General features: G+C 48.9%; 1 long non-coding RNA gene across 1 annotated transcript in view; it reads left to right on the top strand.

Moving 5' to 3' along the window:
* Nucleotides 1-3,609, top strand: part of LOC146399628 (uncharacterized) — a 103,670-nt gene extending 100,061 nt beyond the window's left edge. Inside the window, exon 2 of the long non-coding RNA XR_014818193.1 lies at nucleotides 869-3,609. This is a non-coding gene — a long non-coding RNA (uncharacterized LOC146399628). The remainder of the gene's footprint in view (nucleotides 1-868) is intronic.
* The last annotated feature ends 10,801 nt before the right edge of the window (nucleotides 3,610-14,410 follow it).

The raw sequence follows: 14,410 nt of genomic DNA, 5'->3' as shown, positions 1-14,410 counted from the left end.
CTGTCCCCTGCCCTGACCCTTCCTGGGCCTTCTCCTCCACAACCCCTGCCGAGCCGCTGAGGGATGCCTGAGGGCTCAAGAAGCTGTGTGCTGATTGTCCCACAGGAAGTGTGTGTCGAGGGCGTTCCCTCACTGCCGGGAAGGAGAGCAGTTACTTAATCACAGGCAGATGTCTCCCCCAAATCTGCCAGGTCGGGGGAGGGCCCTGCTCACTCCCCCCAGGCGGGTCTTCTCCCAGGCGGGTCTTCCCCCCCAGGTGTGTCTTCCCCCCATGTGGGTCTTCCCCCCAGGTGTACTCAGAAGCAGAGCTGTGGCCTCTGCCCTTCCCCCTGCTTACAGAAACACTCAGCCTGCTAAAAATTATGGAATTACCTTCAGTCACCTTAAAAGGATACATGCTTGTTATCTAGACCTAAATTATTTTAGGTTAGTGTAAGATTTGAGCATAAGAATTCTCTAAAGGAAAGTTCACAGTGCTATTTACATTTTTGATACATGTTCTCAAAGCTGTCTCAAAGAATTTAGCTTGGGTAGGAATATAAAGCAGGGATTTATGGATAGGCAGTCATATAGATATCTACATGTGATCACCATGAATAGCACTAGGAGGAACTCTTTAAAAATAACACAGTGGCATTTTTGTCAGTGCATTTTAAGCTTTTTCTCAATAGCTCTCTCTAGTTGCTCTTCTCCAGACGAAGCTACTATTAACAGATTATCACGTGGAGAAGGTGTAAAGAAATCCATTTTCACATTAGTAAATGATTCAGTACTTTTGCGATTTGTATTTTCATATTCAAAATCAAGTACAAAACTTAGGATAAAAATTTTCTCAATAAATCACACCCATTTTTCATTTCATTTACAGATCTTTAGGCTGGGTCCTGTTAGCGCTCTCACTTGGGCACAGAGGGAGAAAATGTGGAGAAGCGTATATGTCATGTGTTTCCATGTATGTGCACTCGGGGTGACGAGGTGACGCCTAACGAAAGGCAGCCCTGTCCTCTTGCAGTCGACCCAGTCAGCTCGGAGTCCGCAGATTCTCCAGACAGAAACACTCAGAACTCGGTTTTACATTAATGCTGTTTCTAAATATGCTCAGTTGTAAATGGATGAGTCTTTAATAGGAAGGCGTGATGACATAAAGAAAAATAGGACACTCGATTCGCATGCCATGGCAGGTCCTTACGAACTAATCTATAATAAATTAATCTGAACCATTTTCACTCCCACGAGAAGGCATGACCGTGGTGTGAGTTGTCGCCATTTATCAAGAAGAGTTTCTGGGCCTGGACAGAGGAACCCGCAGAATTTACAACTTGAAAAATGGCTTCGCGTTGGAACATGATGAGCCATAGCTTTATAAAAAAATGGAAAAACAGCCAAATTCTGTAGAAGCAAATGAAACATGCCATTATTCCGTTTCAGAACTGCTTGTTTGGCACTCATTATCGCTAACGGTTCCCATGAGCAGCTGAATCAAAACCTCCAGGGCATATTTACCGTATCTTAAGTGGTGGCTTCCTCATCTGCCTGTTGCGTAAGAGACATGACCTTCACGTCCAAGGAGAAGCTTTTTATCCTCGTTAGGCTCTAAGGAGCAGCACGTCGGTAACGTGTAGCAGTTGTTCTTGTCTCTGGTACAAAGGGAAGAAGCATTTCATCTGCCCACAGACCTCGCAGAGTGTATTTTAAGACCCATGAAAGATAAGGACAGACAATGCTTAGGATTTAATTTCTTTCACGACGTTTACCTTAGCGGATTCTGTTGTTGAAAAGATGACGCCTTGTTCTGGAGAAATGCCGTCATAACCTGTGCAGCCTAATATTTGGAAGGTGTGGAGACAGACACTGGCGTTTGGCTGGATGGCTCTGCGTTCCGTCGTCTCGTCCACGTCCCACGAGGCGTTTTGATCCTGGGTTTCTAGACATAAATGCTGTTACCGTCACCCAGTAACTGCAACAGAAACAAAGCAGAACGAACCCGCCCCCGTCCCACATGTTGCCAACCATCCTTTGACTGGGAGACCGTTAGATGGCTCCTCGGAAGAGACCTCCTTGTTTAGAAGGCCTCAGCCAGCCGACCAGCCACACAAAACCCTGTAAACTGTCCTTCTCTCTCCAAACCGGACGGCCGCCCCGGGCTGTACCTTCTGGCCGTGTCCTCGGCCACGTGTGAACCACACCGTGCAAACGAAAGACGCCGCTCCTCCACGTGCGGTCCCAGCATCGGCCACCCCCCCCCATTTTAACAGTGGCCCCCACTTCCTCTGTGTGTCTGGCCATCCCTTCCTGCTGCTTTCTGATTATCCTTCCAGAACAGTCAGCTTCCCTCCCCGCCTGCCTGCCCGCCCGCCCTTGGCTCCTTCTGCTCCTTCCTCCCCAAGCTCCCTCTCCGAGGGGCGGCTCTGGGCAATGATGACCACCACGGAGCTTAGAAAACACGTATTAAACACGCACACACGCACACACATATGTAAATGTTTTGGAATTGGGTTGAGATTAAAGTTGCAGGGAAAGGGATCCGAAGCATTGAGGAAAGAAGGTCGCTTCAGAACCTGCAGTGGGGCCGGTGGCTGTAGAGCAGTGGGCGGGACGGGTAGGGTCCCCAAGCCCTCAGACAGTGTTGTCGTGAATCCTTCGTCCAAGTCCCTGCAGTGGTGTTGTGTCTTCTCCCGTTTGTGTCAGCCCCTGCCGCGTCTGAAAGCACAGTTCGGGTCACTGCGGCAGCCGAGGTGGCCACCCACGGGCAGGCCTCCCCTCTGCCTCCGCCCTGAGCGTCTGTGGTCTGTGACACACGGTTTAGCTGGGACCTGAGTTGTGCAGGTCCTGCTAGTGTATCGTCCTTGCTGGAGTGTCCTCTTATACCGCCTGGGGTTTCCTGCAGGTGACCTCCTGGCCGGGGCGAGGCGGGCTTGGCTGAAGCCCCGCCTGGCCCGGTCACAGGAGGCCTTGGGGCGGCAAAGGCGCCCAAGACCTGCCACCTGGCCCACAGGGAGGTGCCTGGGTGCCCATGCTGGTCAGTGGGCGCCTGCAAAGGGCACTTCCCAGGCCATATGCCCCTCTGGCCAAGGCAGTTTTCAGAGGGCCGGAGCCGCGGTGTGTGAAGGGCCAGTGCTCGGAGGAGCCGGCCGTTCCCTGCCCAGGTGTCTCAGGGAGGCCGTGTCCTCCACCAGCCTCTCCTGCTGGAAGCCGCTGAGTGCCCAGCCACTGAGGTTGCAGTGTTGCAATTTCTCACTTAATATGCGAAGTTACCCACAGTTACATAGTGAATGAGCACAAATGTTGGCATTTGAAGAACATTTCATGCCAAGGGATGGTATCTATATTGACTTTGATGGTATATTATCATAATTATTTAATGCAAGTATTCATGCATATATTAAATTGTGTATCATATAAAGACATAATTATATTTAACATATTTATATCGCCATATACTGTAGGATCTCATATGTTATATACACTTGTTATACTTACTGTATTATGTATTTTTTCTCGTCCTTTATTTTTCTTTATACCATTTCCTCTATTTTTTAGTCATCCTCAGTTTTATCCTTAAAATCTTATATTGTCCTACCAGACCTTGTTTAAATCCAATTGGATTTACCCGGTTCTGCCTCCTCGTTCCTCGTTCCTCGTCTTCTGTTCAGTTTGCTCTGATGCTGCTCACCCCTCTCTCCTGTATGTGTGTGTTTTCAGGTTCAGATCCCATGGCCCCAGTTCACTGGCTGAATGATCGTGGGCACTTTGCTTCATCTCTGCCAGTTCTGGTGTCTAAGTGGGTAAGAAGAGCGCCCACGCCCAGTGGTTGGGGAGGAGAGGAGGTCATACTTGCGAGCCCGTGGAAGCCCTCCTTCCCTGAGGGATCAGCTAAGAAGGGACACGTGTTCTTCGTGCCCTGGCTGGTCTTCGACTCCCCTCGGGGCTGAACCAGCACTTTGCAGAGAAGAGCCTCTTGGGCAGCTTGTTGGAGGAGTGGCCTTCTCTTGTCTCCTCCTTCCTGGGTCCAGGGTCGCCTCCAAACCCTGTTTGTGAGGGCGCAGCTCCTCTGAGCACTGCCTCCCCGGTCCCTTTCCGCTCCCACTGACTGTCCCCTGCCCACGGGGACGGGAGGCAGACAGAACACCCCACACGACTCACTCGCAGTGACGGGCTCTCTTACCGTCCCATCTGTGTCCTGGGGTTCAATCGTCTTCTGAAACGCACTGTTAACTCCTCCAGGCGGTGGTGTGGTAGGCTGTGACAACGCGCAAGCCTTAGCTCAGCTTTGAGCGCGGGGGAAGCCGCAGCAGGAGTTGCGAGGAGGCTTCTTCCCACTCAGCGTGTGGGCGGAGCAGGTGCCGAAGGCGACGGCTCCTGAGGTCGCGCCGGAGTGGACCAGGGGCTGCGAAGCGATGCTCACGGCCCGTCTCAGCGCGGGACATTTCACCGCCGCAGACGCCGAGGCTGTCTGCTCGGAAGCCTTAAACCAGGGCCCTTCCCAGGGCGCTTCAGCTCCTACAGGCCCTGTCACTGGTGGAGGGCGAGGGCCCAGCTTCTCCGGGGGGCTGGCCGGGTGCGGGGACTCTCGGGCGCTTGCCTTCCACTCCGACACAGTTGCATCCGGGCTGTCTCCATGTGCAGCCCTTGCTGTTAGTGCCACCCGCAGGCTCGCCTTCCGCTCGGTGCACTCGGGCTCTGCGGCAGCAGGAGGGCAGGAGAGGACGTGGCCGGTCAGGCAGAGCCCGGGAGTGAAGGCTCTTTCCGAGGTCATACGCGTGGTGCCCATTGGGCACAGTGGTGCCCATTTTTGAAGACGCCCTGAGTGAGCACTGGCCCACTTCAAAAAGTTTTCTCTGTAGAAAGCCGAAATACTGGAAACCGAGAAGGTGGGAGATGGCCCTGTCTTAAGCCGCGAGAAGACACATGGCCTGCGCTTAGTGATATTTTTATACGTGTGCTTTTTGCTGCGCTCCAAGGTGGTTTTTAAAATATGTAAATATATTTTCATCCTTGGCGCCTGGCGCTTATATCATGGACACACTGGTAGAAGGCTCCATAAGCCGTATTAGAAAAAATCTTATGCAGTAAATGAAGTGTGCTTTAGAGTGCCGTATCTTATTTTTAGTGCTAATTACAAAACATTTCATTATGGCAGGCTGAAGTGCATTTCATTAAATTATAGACAGAAGTTTGAGTAGAGAAGGTTTGGTTTGTTGATCTATAAAATTCAGAATTGTATTTAGGCATTAATTGAATGGTATATTCAAGAGATATAATTGAGTTAAAGTTTAACGTATTATTAGTTGAATTTTATCTGTGTAATTTCTGCTAGATTATGTACTGTCAGAGGTAAATATATTTTTCGCTTAACACAGATATATTTGAATCACTAAGTTTCTTATAAAATTAGAAAGTCTAGCTTTTCTCCAGATAGTATTTGTATACATAAAAAGTTCCCCTTAAACATAGCTCTAAACATTAATGTATATCTAGTTTTGAGGATTCTACACCAAAGCAGCTGAAGCGACGATGTGACTTCGTTAGGCGTGTGGACGCCATTTGGAATGCCCGGGACCCGCACAGGCGTGCATCCCCGCCACTGCTCTCATTGGGAGTGACGCTTAGCATCGTTAACTATGGCCTAACAGAAGCAGCTCGCAGTGGTCCTTGCAGTTTTGATCATTGCGGGACTGGTTTTAATAACGTCAGCTTCAGCAAAGAGTCTGCACTATCTGGTCAGTGTACTTGTACCGTATTCCATGCAGAGTTGCCCATGCGAGGAGCAGCTAGAAGGGTGAACAACACTCGCCTTCGTGGCACTTGCTCTCGTATTTGGCTGATACTCGTGGGGGGTGAATGTACAGGTGCAGGTGTTTGATGGGTTGAAGGAGTAAGAGGAACTCTAACTCTACGTATTGGTAATGACTTCTCTTCATCCCACGTCATTCAGCGCTTCCTAAAATTCTCAGGCCTGGTGTTGGTCCCTGCACTGCAGTCACCTGCTCGGGGACGCAGTGTTGGTCCCCACAGAGTGCCACCCATGGACGGCCTCAGGTGATGGCCACCATCCCTCGTGGTGCTTGGTCAGACTCTGAGTCTCCGCACGTTGGGTCTGAGGTTCAAATCCTGTCTCCCTTGGTTCCCTCTCGGTAAACCTCTAGGAGGGCGTCTTCCCTCTAAGTGGCACTGGGCCTTCGGTAGCGGTGCTGCCTCTCTTTGACCTAAGTTACGTGTGGGTTTGCTGCCCCAGGGATGCAGTTCTGCCCGTTCATCTTCCGCGTGGTCTGTAGAACTGGGAGGAGTGCGTTGTGCCCCTCGTTGTCACAGCAGCTCTTTCCAGTCAGAGTCAGAACTCTCAGTGTCTTCCCTGAACGGGCAGAATCATGGATTTCCTGCCGTTCTCTGTGCGATGTCGTTACGCATTCTCTGTGGAAGCTGCTGATCAATATTTTACTCATTTACCATTTCACATCTTTTGTGAAATTTAGCCGTTAACAACAGCTCCGACACGGCCAGCCGGTCCTGAAAGACGGGAGAGGGTTTTTGTTCACTGATCCAGTTGAAGTAAGATTGGTGTCTGTTTCTCAAACCCTGAAACCCTCTAGCATATTGTTCAAGAAACTGGATGACTGTCTTCCTCCTGCGCCAGCACAACTCAGAGTTGGTCCGTAGAGTACAGGACGGTGACAGGTCCGTGCTGACGAAGCTGGGGAGGCAAGGGGACCCCTGTACACACATTCCCTGCAGAGGCCTGTCAGAGGCTCGTGCAGCACCCAGCACTGAGAAGGGAATTGAGTCGAAGGAGTTCCCCTAAGCCGGGTGACAAGACGCCTCTCGTTCTATGAATAGGAGCACAAGCATTATGACCTAAAGGGAAGACAGGATGGATATTTCTAAATGGTTCATGGCTGTAGAGGAAAGCCGTAGCAGGTCCCCTGTGTTTATGTAACTCTCGAAGATTTCAGAGATTATTCTGCATGGGTTAAGGACTTCAGCCTCACGATTTCAAGATAAACGCAAAGATTACAGAGTATCCGCGGAGACCTGGTCCCTCTAATTCATCACTTTCACCTCCTTAAAATATGACATTGATCTCGGGCTTTTAATTAGGGTCATGAAGAGGCATAAACAGGGATGGATTTTTTACAAAGTTGTTTGTTCTCTAGACCTTAACATACTAGATAGAATGCAAATTAAAAATCATACAATAGAACAAAATAGGAACTCAAGGTAGATTTGTTGAGAATGGGTTGAAATTTTGGCCTTTAACGGATGTAATTTTTTTTCCCTTTTCAATCTGGGAGGGGGATATTGTGTGCAAAATATGGGTATTGTAGAAAAATAAGCAAATAGGATATATTATCCATTTATGTATCAGACATACAAACAGAGGTAAAAAAAATTCATGTTCAATTTAAGCTTAATACTCAGTTTCAATTTAATTTTATATCTCATTTCACATAATCATCCAAACCAATTCTGCTCACATGTAGATCTAGATAACATAAAGATTTCACTTTTTTAAGCTTTGGATGAAATTAGCAAAAAAGTTAACCTTGGGAGCAAACGTGAATTTTTCCAGAATTGTGATGTTGGAGGCGCGTGTGTATTCCTAATGAGCATCCGTGCCTGGGGTCACTTCGGGGGGAGCATCGAGTCATGGGTATATTTTGTGATGTTATATTTTCAAATCCAAGCTCCACATGTGATTGGCAGGTGCTTGTTGCTGGCTGGGGACGTCATTTTTGTTCCTGGAACTGTTACGCGATGCTGTCATAGGCTTTGGCAAGAGAAAGTCTTTTGTAAAGCACAAGGCAGAGCGGGGCAGTGTGGCGCGTCTGTTCTCACTCCAGGTTAGCGACAAAGAAGTATTTAAAACCACCATTTAAAAATGATTGTTCCAACTAATGACATAATTATTTTAATTTCTGCCAAAATGTGTAGACTTTTGGACAGTATCCTATTCACAGACCTCATACCACTTATCCGTGAAGCTTGTTTATTGCAGTGGTTTCATAGGATCTCTGTATGTGGGAACATTCTTGTATTTTCAGGGAGTGTTTTATGTACCCTTGTATATAATTACAGTTGCTGCATGTGAAATTTTTTTAACTTTTAATTCAATAATTCCCCCCCCCCAAAAAAAGATCCATTTCATTGAAATCTTGTATTTTTGTTTTTGTCTTCTTTTTATGGCTGCATCTGTGGCATATGGAAGTTCCTGGGCCAGGGGTTGAATCAGAACTGCAGCTGCCAGCCTACGCCACAGCCACAGCAGTGGGGCATCTAAGCCGCATCTGAGACCTATGCCATAGCTTATGGCAATGTTGGATCCTTAACCCACTAAGGTAGGCCAGGGATTGAACACGCATCCTCACAGACACTATGTCAGGTTCCTGACCCACTGAGCCACAACGGGAACTCTGAAATCTTGTGTTGTTATTCCAAACACGTGGGAGGCCCAGGGCAAGAGCACGGATCCAGATTCACATGACATATGTCTGCCTACTTCTGCTTCGCCGCCTGAGCTAACATTTGTTCCACAAGATGATCTGACCTCCTGCCTAAAACTTGGTAGATCCAGGTAGTGCTGTTCTAGGGTCCTCAGTGTCCCTCGCACCCTGCCCGAAGGCCATCTGGGAGAGCCTCTTCACTGGCCACCTGCACACACCCACACTTGCACTCCCACAGATACACACATGCTCGAGTGCACACACACGAACACGGGCACATTCGGGCACACATCAGTAACACGTGTTGCAAATAGCTTCTCCGAGGTCGTCATTCGTCTTCTGACTCGGCTCAATGTGTGTTCTTTCTTGCATGGAAATTTGGGATTTTTATATAGCTTCATCGTCCGTATTCTTTCGTGCCTTTTCAGTATTTTTCTAGTCTTAAAAAAAGTACTTCTCTGTTAGGTTATTAAAATCTCAGGTATCTCTCCAGTGTGATTTTTATGGCTGTGTATTTTCAGGAATCCTTTCTTCCATCTGGAGCTAACTTGATATCAGGTGTGTAGCAGAAAAAGCATGATGGGCACCCCCCCCCCCCGAATTCAATTTGTGTTGGGTCACAGGGCCAAGCAGGCACTTGTGTTGCCTCTGCAGTTAAATTGGGCCATGAACTAGAGTTCTCGCCGTGGGATGAGAGCAGAAATGATGTATCACTATTTCAGACACAATGCCTGCATTTCCTGCCTGACTTCCAGGTCTGCCAGCTGGGTTTACCCGTCCTGGTCTGTGTTGGAAGCCAGGCATCAATGGCAGTGGAGCGTCCCTCTGACAGCTGGATCCCTGCATGACTCTGTGGAGCAAAGTGCCCTCACGTCTCGCTTCACTGTGCTGAACCCTGAGCGTCTGATGTTTATGGTCGTTTAGTCACTTCCTCTTGCTCCCTTCAGTTTGTATGTATCTCCAGGCCCCACACTTAGCTGTTTCAGTGTCACTTAGGGAACAACCTGTTTTTCCATACTGATTTTTTTTTTTTTTTTGTCTTTTTGCTATTTCTTTGGGCCGCTCCCACGGCATATGGAGGTTCCCAGGCTAGGGGTCGAATTGGAGCTGTAGCTACAGGCCTACACCAGAGCCACAGCAACGCGGGATCCGAGCCGCGTCTGCAACCTACACCACAGCTCACGGCAACGCCGGATCGTTAACCCACTGAGCAAGGGCAGGGACCGAACCCGCAACCTCATGGTTCCTAGTCGGATTCGTTAACCACTGCGCCACGATGGGAACTCCTCCATACTGATTTTAAGTGAGATGGTAGAATTATAAAGTGCCAGTAAACAAGTTTTCAGGTGTCATTTTTTAAAGTGATTCTCCAACTTGGCCTATGGGAGGTGTGTGCCCAGCCTGTTAATCCTGGTCAATTGGATTCCCTAATAGTTCAAGTAATTGCAAATGTATTTACTGTCCTAGATATCATTTAGAGAAAGTATAACTCTCATATTTTTATACGTGCCAGCACCATGTCTTCCCGGGGTTTAATTAGGGCCTGAAAGCCAAGTGGCAGCAAGTTCTTTCTGACCCACTTAAATGCAGAGGGTAATTTTAACAGGACCTTGCTGTATTTCTCAATCTACGATTTAAACCGACCTCCAGTGACAGCTGCTCTCTGTTGTCCCGTCCCCTACTGCCGACTGCCAGGTCGAAGGCTGGCAGCTGGAAACCTGGTGCGGCCCCAGGGGTCCCATCTGGGGTCCCAGGGGTGGGGGCTGTAGCGTGGCAGCTGAGGGTCAGATGTGACGGCTGGGTCACAGCTCCTGCTGGCGCAGCCCCGCCCACTGTGAAGACCCACTGCCTAAGATGAGAGTCCCTTCCAACACCCTCATTTACCTTTCTGGTGTCTGCTGTCGGCTGGAGACACATTCATCCCCAGGCATGTCTCGGTAAATATGAGGTTCAGGAGAAAGGATCTGGGTCTCATCTTGTCTCAGCTTGGATTCCCCCTAGGACAGCAGTGTCCCGTAGAACTTTCCGTGACGATGGCTGTGTTCTCTTCATGTACCACCCACTCCCATAGTCCCTAACCCGTCCCATGTGGCATTTGAAATGCGGCAGCTGTGGAACTAAATTTTATTTATTTTGACTTAATTTATGTTTAATAAATCCAAATATAAGTGGCCACTCATATGGCTGTGATATTGGGCGTGGCCCCAAATGATACCTCTGCCCCCACATAAATGATAGCTGTCCCTGTAGAGAGAAATATCCACCCACATCCAAGAACCCACAACAGCCCAAACCCAAGTGCTGGTTCCCCGGGCACCAGCCCGCCTTAGCGTAGCACGAGGGCTCCCAGCCTCACGCAGCGGAATCTGTCCTGCCCTGACGTAGCCGTCTTTACTGCTAAATGCTTGTGACTTTAAACACGGAGCTTTGCCACCGCGCGGAGGTTGTAAAAGTCTTTTCCCACGGATTTTAATCAGATGCGCTACGGCACGATGTTTTTCCTGTCCTCGATCAAAAGCCATCAATGCTAAGCTTGATAAAATGCTTTCAGCATTTCTGGTAAGGACCATTATTTGGTGAAAAGGAGGGAGCAGCCATCCTGTTTCCCAGTGTTTGAAGAAACACAACAAAACAAAAAAACAAATAGCAAAATAATAAAAAACAGGAAAATCCAGAGGAACTTTTGACTCATTTCCAACATAAAAGGCCTCATGTCTGCAAAAGAGATCCGTGCGTCCCCTTTGACACGTGGAAACTGACCGTTTCTAATGGCATGGCTGGGAGTTTAACGACACCCTGGCATCACGGCTTTTGCACACAGCGGAATTAGTCAGGCATTGGGGAGATGATGAAGTAACGCGATTCTGAGTTAAGCAATACCAGTCTTAGCATGATCGTTCCCAGCAGTGCCCTGCATTTTATGAGAGCTGGCTTTATTTCCTCCTTATGTGGCAGTTTCTTGTCTGTGGCTATTTCAGGGAGGACTTTCCGAAAGATAAAAAATGCTAATAGAATCAAAATGTGTTTCAAATCATATCTTCCTTTCCTTACTGATAAAACAAGCCATTCGGCATTATGTCCGTCTCATCTCAGGACGATGGATTTAGAGGCATCGTCGTAAATCAGTTTCCTGGGAAGCAGACCCTGGGCTGTGGAGGCACCTTTAGAGACTGGAGGGGGCAAGGCTGGGCAGAGAGAGAAGCTGAAGGATGTTGCAGAATCAGGAAAGGCCCTGAGGTTCCTCCTGGGAGCTCAGAGCCGGGGGGCCTGTACTTCCCTCCCTGGGGTGAGTAGTCTGGCTGCCTTGGATGGAGGCACGCCTGGAGAAGCTGGCTCTTTTCAGCTGAGGGGGAGTTAGAGAGCGGCTTGTCCAGAGCTGTCTTTGCATCATCTCCAGAAGCTGGGAAATGAACGTTTGTGGCTGGAGGGAAAAGCTGCAGGTAAACCAGATGCGCCCCCCCCCCCCCACGCACACAGGTGTGAGACTCTAAAAGGGACTAGGCTAGATCTTAGCAGGCATTGGCAGTGACTGCTGAAGGGCGGGGCAGCTGTTGATAAAAGGCAGGACCTGAGAATCCCTAGATCCTGGAGTCAGAGCTGGAACTAGCATGCTCTGATCGGCAGCTCAGTTTGGAAAACAAAGTCTGGTTAAATGATGCTTGTTCCCCTGAAGACTAAGGAAGCAAAAGGTCATTATATGGTCTACTGAAACACTCACCATCAATGGGTTTCTTGATCTTACGATTTGAAAATAGCGATGTTTGATTCAGAGATAGTAGCAATTACTTTGACTCCAGAATGAAATGCAAAGCCTGCTGTGCTGGTGTAATTTGTATCCACGTAGGAAGGTTCCTGAAAAAGATGGTTATTGTATCTGAATGTAAATTTCTGGTTAATTAGTGTGTTGTCCTCCTTGAGAAAGCATCGCATTCTTGCAGCTTGAAAGGGGTGATTTGGCGTGGGTATAGATTTGTCACTTCATGTTACACATCACGGACCATTGTGGCATTTTACTCACTCCCTATTATCCAGCTGGGTTAGCTGTCACCTGATGGGAGTCTTACTCAGTATTTTGGTACTTTCCCTGGTGTGAGAGCATAGACCTTACTGTGCTCAGTTTGTTGAAAAAATATCAGAACATTGACTTTTTGGACCTAAACTATGTATTGAAAAGAAAAGATGCATGGAGATGAATTAGGAAAGGTTCGTGGAACTGGGATGCCCAGTAAAGGAACTGGTAACTTTGTTGGAGAATCAAAATCTTTGCATTGCCTTCTGAGCCTTCGTCTCTGCTTTGGTGGCGGGGAGGCAAGGGTGACGGGGGTCTCCCGCTCCGCCTGGATTTCTGCGTTTCTGCCAGTCCAGGCTTTAGAGCCCGGCTCTAGGTTGAGCTGTGTGTCCGACAGCAAGGACTGTGTCGTAAAGGTCACTAGGGTCGGCCACAGTCCAGTCTGACGGGGCCTTAGAAGAAAGGAGATGCGACAGACGCCACAGCAGGGTGGCCACGCAAGGACCCGGGAGAAGGTGGCTCCCACGCCCCCGGGAGAGGGGCCTCGGGGACAGCCCTGCCAACACCTGGGCCCCGGACATCCAGCCTCCAGGACTGGGGGCAGGGATTGTCTCCTGAGTGAGCTTGTGCGCTTTGTTCCGGCAGCTCTGGCAAAGCGTGCCAATGGTGTCCCCTCGCAAAAGTATCTAAGTCCTGATCGCCAGTGCCTCAGAACGGGACCCTATTGGAAACAGGGTCTTTACAGAGGAACCTGGACGTAGGGGCCGACGTGCCCAGAGAGAAGGACCCAAGGAGACACACAGCCCCATGAGCACAGGGCAGGGGCCTGAGTGATGCAGCTCCGGGCCTGGAAGGAGCCAGGAGGGAGCCCCCCAATGGCCTGGGAAGCTCCGCCTCCTCTTGGCAGCCTGGCCCGGCCTCTGCCCCTTCCCCTGACCTCACCCGTGAGTGCCCCTCCCGCCAGCCACACCCCAGGTGAAGGGGCCTGAAACGGAGATTGATCCTACCTGACCCCAGGTGCGTCCAAGCACCTCACGCATCTCAAGTGGTTTTATCACCCTGCAGTCATTTAGCTCGGAGGGTCGGGGTGTATTTTATTGCTGTGCCATATCCGCTGTTGCCATAAGACTTGGGCATCTGGTCTCTCATCCCTGCCGTGTTGGTGCTGATCTGCAAGCGTTACCTGTGCAGTTTCACCCCTTCTGCAGGAGTTCTTGTGTGCACAGTAAAACGTGTTCTTTACTACGTTTATTTTTTATAAATAGTGATAAATTATTGGCTGTTGAATATTCAGTTATTAAATGAGTGGTGTGTATGGAAATAGCCTATAAACTTTAAAATATCCCACACGAATTAGCTGCTGGTTCTGCTGTTGTCTTCCTCATAGTTACAACAGGTGGTCGTAGTGAGAGCCCCACATTCCATTATTACACATAAGGGGAGGTTAGCGAAAAGATAAGTTGGGCAATGATTACATTTGGCAGTAATTACTTTTTGCCAATCAGGTTATTCTCTTGGGGTACAGGAGTTTTCCTCCTACATTGTAACCCCGCCCTGTTCTTTTTCCAACAGATGCCTCTGTGCCTGTTGACACACATAAAAATGTGTGTGTGTATGTATGTATCTATATAAAATCAGAATGCTCACCTGGGCCTTGGGGTTCTGTCCATTCCTCTGACACTGACCTGAATCCAGGTCGGATTTACTCAGATGCCTCACTCGGGACGTCTGAGTGACAGTTTTCATACGTTTGCAGCTTTGGCCCAATTTAAGGACTTAAAATGAAGGCCAGCACAGAAACAATTGTGGGCAGAAGTTTTATTTCTCAGTTGTTACTGCAGCTTCCTTCGTGTCGTGCCATCACTAATTGAGTCAGATGGTCCCTGCTAACAAGTCACAGGAGACTTCGTAAGAAACAATCTGGGTACATTAAAGACTTAATAAATAAACGTAAAAGCAACTA

Source organism: Sus scrofa, chromosome 10, assembly GCF_054392235.1.
Source record: "Sus scrofa isolate SSC_HxYL_T2T_F1_AM1 chromosome 10, Sscrofa_HxYL_maternal_Yorkshire_Landrace_v2.0, whole genome shotgun sequence".
NCBI classification, from domain to species: domain Eukaryota; kingdom Metazoa; phylum Chordata; class Mammalia; order Artiodactyla; family Suidae; genus Sus; species Sus scrofa.
This window is presented reverse-complemented; position numbering and strand designations above follow the sequence as displayed.